General features: G+C 33.1%; 1 non-coding gene across 1 annotated transcript; it reads left to right on the forward strand.

Moving 5' to 3' along the window:
- Nucleotides 1-1,859: 1,859 nt before the first annotated feature.
- Nucleotides 1,860-1,932, forward strand: TRNAV-AAC (transfer RNA valine (anticodon AAC)). Its single transcript has one exon. It is a non-coding gene; the product is annotated as a tRNA-Val (tRNA).
- Nucleotides 1,933-13,380: the final 11,448 nt, after the last annotated feature.

Consider the following 13,380-nt stretch of genomic DNA (forward strand, 5'->3'; position numbering starts at 1 on the left):
TTAAATAATGGAAGCTTTTACCCTTTTATAGTTGTTTAAGCTTTGTATAAATTGCTATTTGTATTTTAAACAGTTTCCAAACTGGTAAAATAAAGGAGCTGAATTATTTGATTTGTAAAGATTTTCCCAGCAATAAATTCTAGGTACTTCATGATTCAATGATTTTTACTACTTCATAATAAAACTAGACAAATACTCAGTAAAATCCCTCTTGAGTATCTCTCTCTACCTACCTACCCTACCTACCTATCATCTATCTAATTTCAATGAAAGTTTAAATGCTGGTTATTACACATACACACACACACACACACACACACACACACACACACACACACACACTGGTATTTGCATTTACATTGAATTTTATTGCTTTCTTAGTACAAAAGAATAGCTTCAATATTCTTATTGTACTTATAAAGCATTAACTATTTACATTTACAGGCAATATAATACTCTTTCCACTCTTTGTTAACAAATTTTGGAGCTTTAAAATGCAGGTTTTCCTATCTTCGAAAACATTTTTTTTACATTATCTCTTAAAAGGGGAATAAACTTTAAAAAAGCATGTGTTGTTACTGCTTTGCTCTTCTTTCTCATGATGTGCTGAAATTGATTTTCATTTTTTCTCTTATGTGAAAAGCAACATTTTGAGATCAGCTCCTTTACCATGAGAAAATCATCTCTTTTCAAAGCCTTAAAGAGTGATCAAGATATATATCCAAAAGTGAAATCTCTAAATAGTCAGAAAACTTCTCTGTGGCCTGGCTGTGTGTCTACCTGGGTGCCTGATTTTCTTCCAGTATCCATAGTGACACTAAGAGAGACAATCAACAGGGGGGCATGGTCCCAGAATTGGAAGAAATGAGTGAAGGACAATAGGCCTTATTGTCATTTTGCCAATAGCATGAACAATATCAAAGTAAGGGCTTGGGAATTTAAATCTTACTAGTATATTTACAGAGAGGTAAGAAAAAGAAAGAAGACAGAAATGTAAGAGAAGGAAAAAAAAATTTCATTACCTAGATGGTCTTACGTGATATTTTTTTAAATGGGAAAATTAATAACAAATTTTCAACAATTGAAGATTGGTTAAATAGTGCCTTTGTATAATGACATATTATCATTAAAATAATATTAATCAATACTATTTTTTGACATAGACAATTTTACATAATATTGTTAAATAAAAAATGTATAAATACTGAAGCATGCACACACACTGTACATGAATATATCATAATCAACACATTCATATATACATCTATACACATATCATATGTGTATTCACATGCATGCATGTAAGCTCACAATTCACACATGCATATATTATACATATCATATATACATATGTGCATACATGCAAATACACACATACACATGTTCATAAATATTCATATAGATTCACACTCACATTTAAAGGAGAGAGACAGAGAGACAAAGAGAAAGCAAATAAGAGAAAATCTTAATGCAGTTTATATCTGGAAAAAATTATGGGCAATTTTAATTTTCTTCTTCATATTTTATGGGAATTTTAAATTTAATTCACTGGAAATATAATTATTTTACTATCAGAAAAATGTGTCTTAAATTTTATAGTAAAATAAAATTTAGTATTATTTTATGAATATATAACTTAGATTTATAAAGGTGTTCTTTTAGGATGGAAAATATGTCAGTAAAAACACACCATTGATATGTTATTCTTTGATTTTTCAAAGCTTAATTCATATGCTGAATTAAAAAACAGAATATATATATAGGTATAGATACAAATACACACATATTCATACACTACATTTACCATAAACTGTGAATAATTTTTAAATTCAGCTGCTGTTAAAAACATCTTGTTGGGAGGAAGGTATAGCTCAGTGGTAGAGCGCATGCTTAACATGCATGAAGTGCTGGGTTCAATCCCCAGTACCTCCATCAAGTAAATAAATAAATAAACCCAATTACTTCCCACAGAAAAATATTAAAAAATTGTTTAAATCGATGGACAAATCATAAGATATTAAAATAAAAGCAAATACTGTAAGTGTGAGCTCAATGAAAAACAGGAAGTAGATCAAGAAAGCACATACATTTTTTTCAAATAAATCTTTATAAAAAGTTAGACAAACCTTGAAAATGCCAGGATACGAATTCATGCAGTTTTGATAGTTTTGAGTAATAAATATGGAACACACTACGTACAGCATATATATGACTGCTAATTTAAGATAATTTGAGGTGAAAATCCTTCACTTTGTCTTTTTTGTCAACTAGTAGCATGAATTATTTTTTGGCAGTGAATAGGAAATGTTGCTCTTTAATGGAAGTCTTTTATTTAGAATGCACCTCCTGTCTAATTCAATTAAACTGGTCCATTTTTTATTGAATATAGTCTGCGTTTAGCATTTCAGTAAAATACACACGTAGAAGAGAGAACACTCAGGTATATGCTTTGGTGCTAGAGTACATAACAGAGACAGTTGTCTGGGAATCAGAGGAAGTCAGGACTCCTGTGATCCGGGATGGCTGGGAAAGGGGGAAAGAGCTTTGACATCTAGGACTGTGCTTGTCTTATTTACCATGTGACCAGTGCCAAGGACAGTGCTTAGAACCTCATAGCTGCTCAGCACATAATTACATGAGTAAAAAGTGGGACTTGACCACAGCCTTTCATAAAGAAAACTTCACCTCCGAAAATATTTACATATTCTAAAATACATGCCAATCATTAAAAATACTTTTTTTTCCAGATTTCATCTCTAAAATAAGATTAGTGTAAAACCTTGCACTCAAAAAAGAAAAAAAAATTACATAAATGTATTTCTTTGTTGGAGTCTTTTTTTTTTCATTTTTGAGTAGTGTGAAGTACTTGGTATTAAAGAAAGATCGAGAGATTTATTTCTCGCACTTTTAAATTATTTTAGCTTGTGAACAGGCCAATTTACAGAAGTACATTTTAAATACAAGACCAATATAATAGAAATTGAACCCACCAAAATTTAAGCTCTAAGAGGTCATGAATTTTGCCCAACACATAGGAAAACTTTTGAAATAAATTAATGAAATACATTTTTAGTCCATAATGTGATACATGTCCTAGATAAGTGTTTTACAAACAGTAAATCATCTGTTTATCATAATCATAATGGATATAAGTATCTCAATTTTAAGGATGAGGAAATTGAGACTTAAATACAGAGATTTTTCCTAGTTTTACCAAGGTAAGTGGCAGAGCAGGATCTAAACTCCAAAGCATATTTCTTGGAAATGGCACAATAACTTCCCTAAGCACAGCAAAGTTAATAACACACAAACACAATTAATAAGTAATATAAATTTTTTGAAACTTTCTCATAACAGTTAAAGCATCCTACATCTTCACTAAATCTAACATTCCCATGAAATATTGAAAAACCCTAAGTCCTTTTCAATGAGAAATATAATTAATTCTTGAGAGAAATGAGAAAAGTTTTTTGCATGTTCCCCATAATTCTGAGTATAGTCTATGCATATAACGAATACTTAAGAATACTTTTTAAATAAATGTTTACGCACCTACTTTCTAAGTATTCCAGTCTTGGGGTTATCATTTGACACGTGAATCAAAAACTACAATTCTTACGTTTGACAAGGTTTCATTGGGGTACAAAAGAAGGTAAAGACTTAATGACAAAAATTTAAATGTTTCTAACATTAAGATAGTCTTCCCTAAAATATCTGATCATAAAAACCACATAGATGCTTGCTAAAATACAGATTTCCAGGATTTTGCCTTGACATACCACTTTAAAAAGTCTGTTTTAGCGCCCAGAATTCTAAAATATTAAAAGAAACCCAGGATACTCTAAAACACTGTCTCAAGAAACTTTAAGTCAGAGGGAAAATAATAAATGAATGCAATAAAGGTCCAAGTTTGAGGGGATGAATTTGAAGCAGAGAGAATAAAAGACCATAAAGACTAAGAAAAACAGACATAAATTCTTAGTGTATATTTAAGCTTATAACTGAAACTGAAAAAACAGCATAAAGAAGTGAACATTAAATATATTTCCTTTTTATCTCAGCTTTATTGCAGTATAACTGACAAAACTGTAATATATTTAAAGTGTACAAATGACAATTTGATGCACATATACACTGTATAAGAACTCCATCATTCAGTTAATTTACATTCATCACTTCACATATTTACCTCTTTCATGAGAACACAAGTTCTATGCCCTTAGCAAATTTCAATTATATAATATAGTATTATCAACTGTAGTTACCATGTTATAGGTTAGACCTTCAGACCTTACTCATTTTTTTTTTGAAGGACAGTCAGTTATAATGTGTCAATTTCTGGTGTACAGCGAATGTCCCAATCATGCATATACATACATAGATTCATTTTTATTAAAGATTATTATAAGATATTGAATATAGATCCCTGTGCTATACTGAAACAATTTGTTTTTTTAAATCTATTTTTATATATAGTGGCTAACATTTTCAAATCTCAAACTCCCAAATTTATCTATTTCCCTCTTCCACCCCTCTTACCCTGGTTACCATAAGATTGTTTACTGTCTGGGAGTCTGTTTCTGTTTTGTAGATGAGTTCATTAGTGTCTTCTTTTTTTTTTTTTTTTTTTTTAGATTCCACATGAGTGATAGCGTCTGGTAGTTTTCTTTTTCTGACTTACTTCACTTAGAATGATGATCTCTAGGTCCATCCATGTTGCTGCAAATGTCATTATTTTATTCTTTTTTATGGCTGAATAGTATTCCATTGTATAAATATACCAAAACTTCTTTATCCAGTCATCTGTTGATGGACATTTAGGGTGCTTCCATGTTTTGGCTATCGTATATAGTGCTGCTATGAACATTGGGGTGCATGTTGATACATGACCTACATGACCCATGAATAAGACCTTATTCATCTTATAACTGAAAGTTTGTATGCTTTTATCTACCACTTCCTGTACTCCCCTCCCCACACACCAGCCCCCAGCAAATGCTCTCCTACTCTCATTTTCCATGAGTTTGATTTTCTTTCTTTCTTTCTTCTTTTATGATTCCACATATAAGTGATACCATGCAATATCTGTCATTCTATGTCTGGCTTATTTCACATAGCATACATAATACCCTCTAGATTCATCCATGTTGTCACAAATGGCAGAATTCCCTTCTTTTTTAAGGCTGCATAATATTCCATTGTATATGTATAGGCTGCATTTTCTTTAACCATTTATCCACTGATGAATACTTAGGTTGTTTCCATACTTTGGCTATTGTAAATAATGCTACAATGAACATGGGAGTGCAATATCTTTTTGAGATTCTGATTTAGTTTCCTTTGGATATATACCTAGATGTGGTATTGCTCAATAATATTTTTGATTTTTTTGAGGAATTTTCATATTTTCCATAGTGATTGTATCAGTTTATACTCCTAGTAACAGTGCACAAGAGCTCCCTTTTCCCCACATTCTCACCAGCATTTGTTATATCTTGTGTTTTTGATAATTATATGTTCTGATAGATGTGTGGTCCTATCTCCTCGGGGTTTTGTTTTGGGTTTTTTTTCTGCCTGTAGTTTTGATTTGAATTTCCATGATGGTTAGCAATGTGCCTTGTCCTTCTTGGTCACTTGTATGCTTTCTTTGGAAAAATGACTTTTCAGGTCCTTTGCCCATTTGTTAATCAGGTTACTTATTTTTATTGCTATTGAGTTACATAAATTTGTTATATAGTTTAGATATTAATCCCTTCTTAGATAGATAGTTTGCAAAAATTTTCTTCAATTCCACAGGCTGCCCTTTCATTTTGTTGATGGTTTCCTTAGGTAGGAGTCTTAAAGTTTGAGGTGCTAGATGTGTAGTCCAAATCCTTTACTCTTCAGAGAAAATCTGGGAGTTGACGGTTCCCTCCTGTAATGGTGCTGTGTCAAAGATAGGGTTAATGGAGACAGCATCTCTCAGTGTTTCTTACAGGATCTCATGTGGGGATTTTCTCTGTTGCCCTACATTTCTGGATTTTTCTCAGAAGAGATTGCTCCATGGCATAGCTGTACATTTGTTGCTTCTGTGGGAGGAGGGAAATTCAGAAGCTTCCTATGTCACCATCTTAGACTTCATCTCTGTCATAAGTATATTTTCTTAATCTCAGTAATATAAACCTCTGGAATGCCTTTTGAAAGATGGCTGATTTATGTAGCACTAGAGTCAACAGAATTGATCAATGCTTAATTTTACTTTTAAGGTTGGTGTTTCAATTTAAATCATTTTTTTTTTTTAGTGTTTGTTGAGTGATTTGATTTTAGTCTACTTACAAGATAATCAGTTTTTCTTTCACTGTTTCATAGATGCTGGCAGAAGGCAGAATATAAAATCAATTACATGTGTGAAAACCAAGTTGATTTTTGTAAATTTCCATAAATAATTAAGTATTCTTGTTTGGTTTAATTACATTCTATACCCAAGTTATAGGAAAAGAGTATATAGTCACCATCTTTAAAATAGGGACACAATGAAATAGTCATACATCTTTATCACAAACTTCTATTTTCCTTCAAAAGTGAAACTTGGGTAACTGTAGAATTAAATTCAAAAATGTATATTTTCAGGGCCGTTAGTTTTGGTGTATAGTATCACCAATGTTCTGCTGGTAAACATTCAATAACTGTTTGCTGAAGTTGATTTACAGCTGTTTGCCAACTTCAGTGGTGTAAATATTCAAACAATGGCCATGTTCAAGCAATAAGATGCTGATATCCATTGCTGAATGTGGAATTGGGAAGAGATACATAAAATCTGCTCATTAACATGATGAGGCTCCAGGATACTGCTTACTTCTCCTTCTAACTTGAGGACTTCAAAAATACACACAGAGATGGAAGTACACAAATGTATATTAAAGCAAGCTGAATCTGCTCCAATGTGGTGCATATCCAATAAACCCCTTTTGAGAATTTATTGCTTGTTTATCATCATTTTACTTAATTCTCCAATCCTCTATATTCCACATATAAAAATTACTTTTCTCTGGTACAAACTATAGGCATGATCTCACATACTGGAATCTAAGTGATAACAGAAAAAATACAAATGATTAATAGTGTTAAGGGCAAATGTATTTATCTTTATAGGAGAGATTCTAAAAATGCAGAGTGTGAAACAACATGTATGAAAAGATCTGAGCTTGAATATCTTTAGAAAAAATTTCTAAAAATCTGTCAATTTTCTTCAATATTTTAATGTAAAGCTCTGCTATGTAAAAAAGTACAAATGCATATCCCCAAATTAGTAATTTTTCCTAAGAGGAATTATCAATTATATATGCTCTTTTCAAGAAATAATTAGACTATCTCATTAAAAGTGAGTAAAAAAGTTATATTTCTGCTTGCAGTCAGTATTTGCCAATTCTTATGTATTATACATGATTATATTGAACTCAAGAGATTTTTGGACAACAAAGAATAACTAAGATTTGGAGTCTGGAAAGAGTGAAGAAAAAATCACTGATTTGCCAATTTTATTAAAAGTTCACTTTATAATACCAAGTTTATTTAAATGTGAAAATCCTCATGACCTTGAATTGAATTAAAAGGCAAGAAAGCTTGCAATCTCCACAGCAGAATCTCTCTGGATGCAATCCCACAGGACATACAGTACTCTAATGATCTCTTTTCTGTTGAAATTTCTTTTTACTATCTCAGATGACGGTTATAAATGAAAGAAAAATTACATTTTTAAAGGAAAAGTCATAGAGGCTGACATTTGATTTAGAATCACTGAGAATTAATGAAGTTCACTTTGTGATAATATGCTCCTTTGCAAACGAGTAAATTGGCCAATAATTTGGGTCCCCAATGTAATTTGGAGATTCAATTTTGTTTACACTCCAGAGGAAATTTTAATAGGCTTTCAAACATTATAAATATTATATTATTCTTAGCTCATATTAGTTTATAACTACAATTTTAATAGAAACACTATAAAGAAATACAGCATTATTTAAAACCCCTATGTCCTCTCCATTTCCTTTATTTATTTATTTATTTATTTATTTATTTATTTATTTATTTATTTTTTCAATTTTTAGATTGTCAAAGAATGTCTGGGAGTTTGACACTTTAAAAGATCTGAGGTAGAACTATGCTATCATTAATCTGACAGTCAAATTAAGACAAATGTTTTATGGGGACCAAAGCTGTTCCAAGAATGTATAGAAAGAGATTCTGGTGTCTGAAGCCACACATAAGTCAGCCCTGAGATTCATAAACTCTGTACATGTGCATAGACAGCCTCTGACTCCTAGATTTCTATCTTTACATTAACAATTCTTCTACTTTGATCAATTATGTTTGGCTCAATAAAACCGCACTGAGCAAAACTTTTGTGCTAGGAAAATCAGTAAACATATTTGAAGGAGAGTAATATGCATATACACACATCAGTAAATTTTCTTATACTTGATAATTTAAAACATGTGCAGAATATAGAGATAATACAGAAGGTGGGATGACTGTGTGTGTGTGTAACTGTATGTATGCACACATATGTTCATATTCAGTTGAAGAGATAACTTGAGAGAAGTCTTTGAGTAGAGAAATAATTGCACTACACAAACTTTGGTGAGAATGGGTGGAAAGGGGGCATACATTATTCTATAAAATACCTCACAGAGTCTTTTGCTTTTTTTTTAATGTTTGCCCTTCTTTTTTCTGCAGTTACTCTTGGCGTTATATTACATCTGTTAATTGGGGTCTTGGTGACAAAAATAACTACCTGTGTATTCTCATGGAAAGCCTTGAGGATCTTAGGCCAACAAAATCAAATCCATAAATAAAACCAGATAAGCCTCCCCACACAAAAACAAAATGAGTATCAATATTTTTTCAGACATATAACTGTGCAGTCATTTTTTCAGGAAAGAATTAGGCATTCAAGAGATCAAGACATATGTTCTATGAGTAGTGGTGGAGGTTATACAGTGGATATTTGTAGGCAAAGAAAACATCCATATTTTTCTTTATGAATTAAACATCAAATTATGTGGTGATCTTAGAATGCTTTCATTGAGTGACATATAATCCTATAAAGAGTAATAATAGCCAATATTTATTACAAGCTTACCATGTGCTTATTACTTATTGAAATCTCACCACAGCCCTTTTGATATGTTCGCCACAGGCTCTATATATAATACGTAGCAGAATCCAGAACCCAAACACACAAATTCACCGCTCCATTACTACATGTTTCATGATCATCCTCATCAATGTCCTTGTCTCTTCTGCTGCAGTGTCAAGAGTGAAAAATCAACTCTAGGAATATAGTTAATAGCTCCATTTTAATTACACTTGTAATATTAAAGTGTTGGTTGACCTTTTGGTTATAACACGCACAGCATTCCTAGACAAATAGAAATTACAGTACAACCAGCACAGTTGAGTCTGCTTTCTTAACATCTGTATAATCAGCCTTTGCCTGCAATATAGAAAGTGCTCAATAAGTATCTGCTGAATAAATGAATGAGATGGGGGTGTCTTTAATCATATGTTGATTCATTCATTTTACTGGTTATTTTTCATTTCTTTTTAAAATTAAATTATAATTGACCTACATTATATTCCTTTGTGGTTATTTTCCCCAGTGTTGACTGTTCAGTGAGTCCGAGAACTATACCATACATCTGAAGATGTACACCTGAAGATGTAAAAACTAATATATGCACTGAGTCTTGAGGAGTTCAGGATCAAGTGCAAGTATAGACAGATGTTATAAAAATGTGATAAAGAGTAAAACAGATATTGAATATTTCCTTACCAATAATCCTCAGAGAAGTATGAGCCTCCAGTATAAAAATATTAAGGGCTTTGAGCCAATCTTTCAATGTTACGAAGTGTTTTAAATAAGAGAGTTGAAGAGCATTGGAGGTGAGGTACACTCCCAGCTAATGGTGTTAAGACCATGGCTACAAGAAGCAAGAAATTTACAGAGAATTACAAATAGTTGAGCCATCAACTGAGTCCCAAACACCAGACCAGAAGCCAGGGAAAAGTTAAAGCAATTGCCATAGGTAATAATTAAAATGAAGCATTTGGGCTTGGTATGGACATAATCTGGAAAACTGCAGTACTGCATTTCCTATCACTGAACCTTTTGCTTTGAAATTAAAGTATAATTTCCCCGAAAGGTAAATATTAAATTATAAGGATCATGAGAAGTAAAATTAAGCACCTTGACACGCTCAGAAGATATCTGAAACACATAGACAACGCCATGATATTTCAAAATGTGGTGTAAAGAAAAATTAACATCTTCGTGCATAAGAATAAAGACTAAATATTTAGTGTCGGTCTCTGGCAGGTAAACAATAAAACAACAGATAACAAACAGGGTGATTTTTCTTTCAGAAATAGTTTTTTTTTTCCCTCAGATTATCTTGTGTAAAATCTCCATCCAATATGTATTAATGACGTCTCCTAAGTAAGACATACCACGAGAGAAATGAAAGCAGAGGCCCTTGTAAAACAAGTTTCCCGCACTCCCTCTTCTAGCTAGTTAGCTTTCCTCCTCACCATTCATCTTCTTCTGTGATTCTAAAGAGAATAATAAAATGCTGTTCTCTAATTAGGGAAGGATTTTTAGATTTGTTTTGAAATGTGTGAACTGCTGACATTCTGCTTTTACATTTAAAAGACTACCATTGCAATTACTAAGGCTTCACATAAGCTCACTAGTGAATAAACACACCAGAACAAAGCCAGGCATGTTTAAAAAGCCACAACCCCTGTTTCTTGGTAATAGCTCAATTATATTTTTAATGAAAAATATTTTCTGTAAGTCTGTCACCCTAGTTACTGTGTTAGTTTAATTGTGTGACAGCCTGGGGGAACCACAGGATCCTCTGGGCCATTCAGTAGGAGAGAATGACACAGATGCACTTTTGCAGTATAAGGAGAGGGTTTGTAGTCAAGAGGAATTTGGGGGTAATTTTCAATTTTTCAGAACCCTTGAGATTAGGTGGTGATTGGCAGTGAAGGGCAAGTTCACAATTTCAACCTAGAATTTACTTTAATTCAAGCGAAATTTAGAGATAACATTTCCCAAATTTAAGTACAACAGTGAAAATCAACCGTATGGATGTAATCCTGGAAGATGTTAATCTGGTATTATTGAAGGTATAATCCTCAGTTCCAAAGGACCTCAGAGCTGTTTGACACAGGGGACAATAAGGACGACATGAAAGTTGATGTTAGAACACCTCTGCCAACCCCAGAAGTAACTGGCATCAGGAAAAGCTCAAGGCTTTTGGAAGCTGTTACTTCTTGGAACAAAAGCAACTGTTCATGACTAAAGGTACTCCAGAAAAATCACATAAAGGAATTTCCCCTGACAGTTGTCTGTTGAAATGATGCATCATTGAGGGGTGAAGACAGGGTGGGAATCTGGGGCACATACTCTCTGATCTGAGCTTCCTGGGTATCTCACCCCTGTGAAGCAGGTGATGAACTCAGCCTAATTTTTCCACTCGCTATGTAGTGAGAAGGTGTACACCAAAATCAAAGTGTAATACATTTAGAGCCCAGGAGTAGAGGGAAACCTTGGTCTTGAGAGATGTTAGCCCTGCTTATGGCCCTTATAATATTATAACATGTACATTTAGTGTTAATTTCCATTTTTTCATCACTTCTCAGGCAGGTAAATTACAATCCTAATACTAACTATAAATTACCTGCTGTCAAACTTTCTATGGCCTTTTTTCCTTTACAATTAAGACCAAACTTCTTAGCATAGTATATTAAATAACAAATTTTTCATGCTATACTACTTCTTCAAACTTACCACATGTTACCTTTCTATTTTACCATAAACTAATAATTTTATAATAATTATAAAATAATTTATAGAGACATGATTCTGACCTAATGGTAAATAAAATTGATACTGACTCCTTAAATGTTCTTATTTAGTAACTATGCTTTGAAATCACTAATTGGCTTACCCCCTTATCCATTATAAGGTAATCTAATACCATTTTCTTTTTTTTTTTTTTTGAGTTGTTAAGCCATCCTCATTTATTGTGTTAAAAAATAAGTACAGAAAAAAGAATTTGCAATTCAATAACATGATATATAACCAATAAAAAGGCCCTCTGCCTAGAAATTTTAAAGCTCTCAAGCAACATTTGGATTAAAGAAGAAATCAAAACTCAAATTTGGAATATCTGATATACTAAAAACACTACATCACAGCTAATGTTCCCCAGAGGAAAATTCATAGCCTTAAATATTAATGTTAATAAACAAGAAGCAATGAAAATAGTTGAATTAAATAAATGACCCTACAATTCAGATACCAATCCCAATGTATGTATCTTTATAACACACCATCAAACAATTCTCCAACACCAGCTGGGGGTCTGGCAACTAAATCCAATCTGACACTCTCCACCTGGAGATAGGTTAAAGGCTTAGTCCTACAAGACCCCTCTACTCCCCATACCAATCACAAGTCCAGGTTGTCACTTGTGCTTCTGTCCAGCCAGCTATAGACTGGAGGTTTCTACAGCCCTCTCCTCTGGTCTGATTAATCTGCTAGCATGGTTCACAGAACTCAGAGAAACACTTTCCTTATGAGATTATAGATCTATTATAAAAGGAGATAATTCAGGAGCAGCCAGATAGAAGAGACACACAGGGCAAGACATAGGTTCTTAAAGGCAAGAAAACAGGTCCAAATGGGGTTGCTTATGCTAAGCCCTACATCACCAAACCAAGACTTGGCTCTCCCAGAAATGGAGTCTAAACCAATCAGGAATAGCCTAATGAGCACTGTGAGAGACCCCTGCCATCCTCTAAAGGACAGTAATTTGCAATAACCAACCTATTTTTTTGTCTGTTTATCATTCCTGCTGCCTTTTGCCTGTAAGTCTTTCATTTTGTACAGCTCCTTGGAGCTCCTTTCTATCTGCTAATTGAATGCTGCCCATTTCATGAATCAGAAATAAAGCCAATAAAAGCTTTAAAATTTACTCAGCTGAAATTTGTTTTTCAATGGGGAAAGGGTACAGAGCTTCCAATGCCTTCTCCAAGCACACCACCCTCCCTGAATCTCACGTGTTCACCAATTAAGAAGCTCTCTGAACCCTCCTCTTCATTAGGTCTCATTACAAGGCACAAGTGATTAAATCATTAGCCATTGCTTACTGAACACAATCTCAATCTCCAGCCCATCTTCCTTCCCTTCCACAGGGTTGAGAGAGGAAACTGAAAAAGTTCTAAGCCTATATTCATCTCTAAACAGCCTTATAGGACCAAGGTACTTACCCAAAGTTACCTCAGTAACAGAAAGCCACCATGCTGTAAGGACACTCAAGCAGTCCCGTG

Source organism: Vicugna pacos, chromosome 14, assembly GCF_048564905.1.
Source record: "Vicugna pacos chromosome 14, VicPac4, whole genome shotgun sequence".
NCBI classification, from domain to species: domain Eukaryota; kingdom Metazoa; phylum Chordata; class Mammalia; order Artiodactyla; family Camelidae; genus Vicugna; species Vicugna pacos.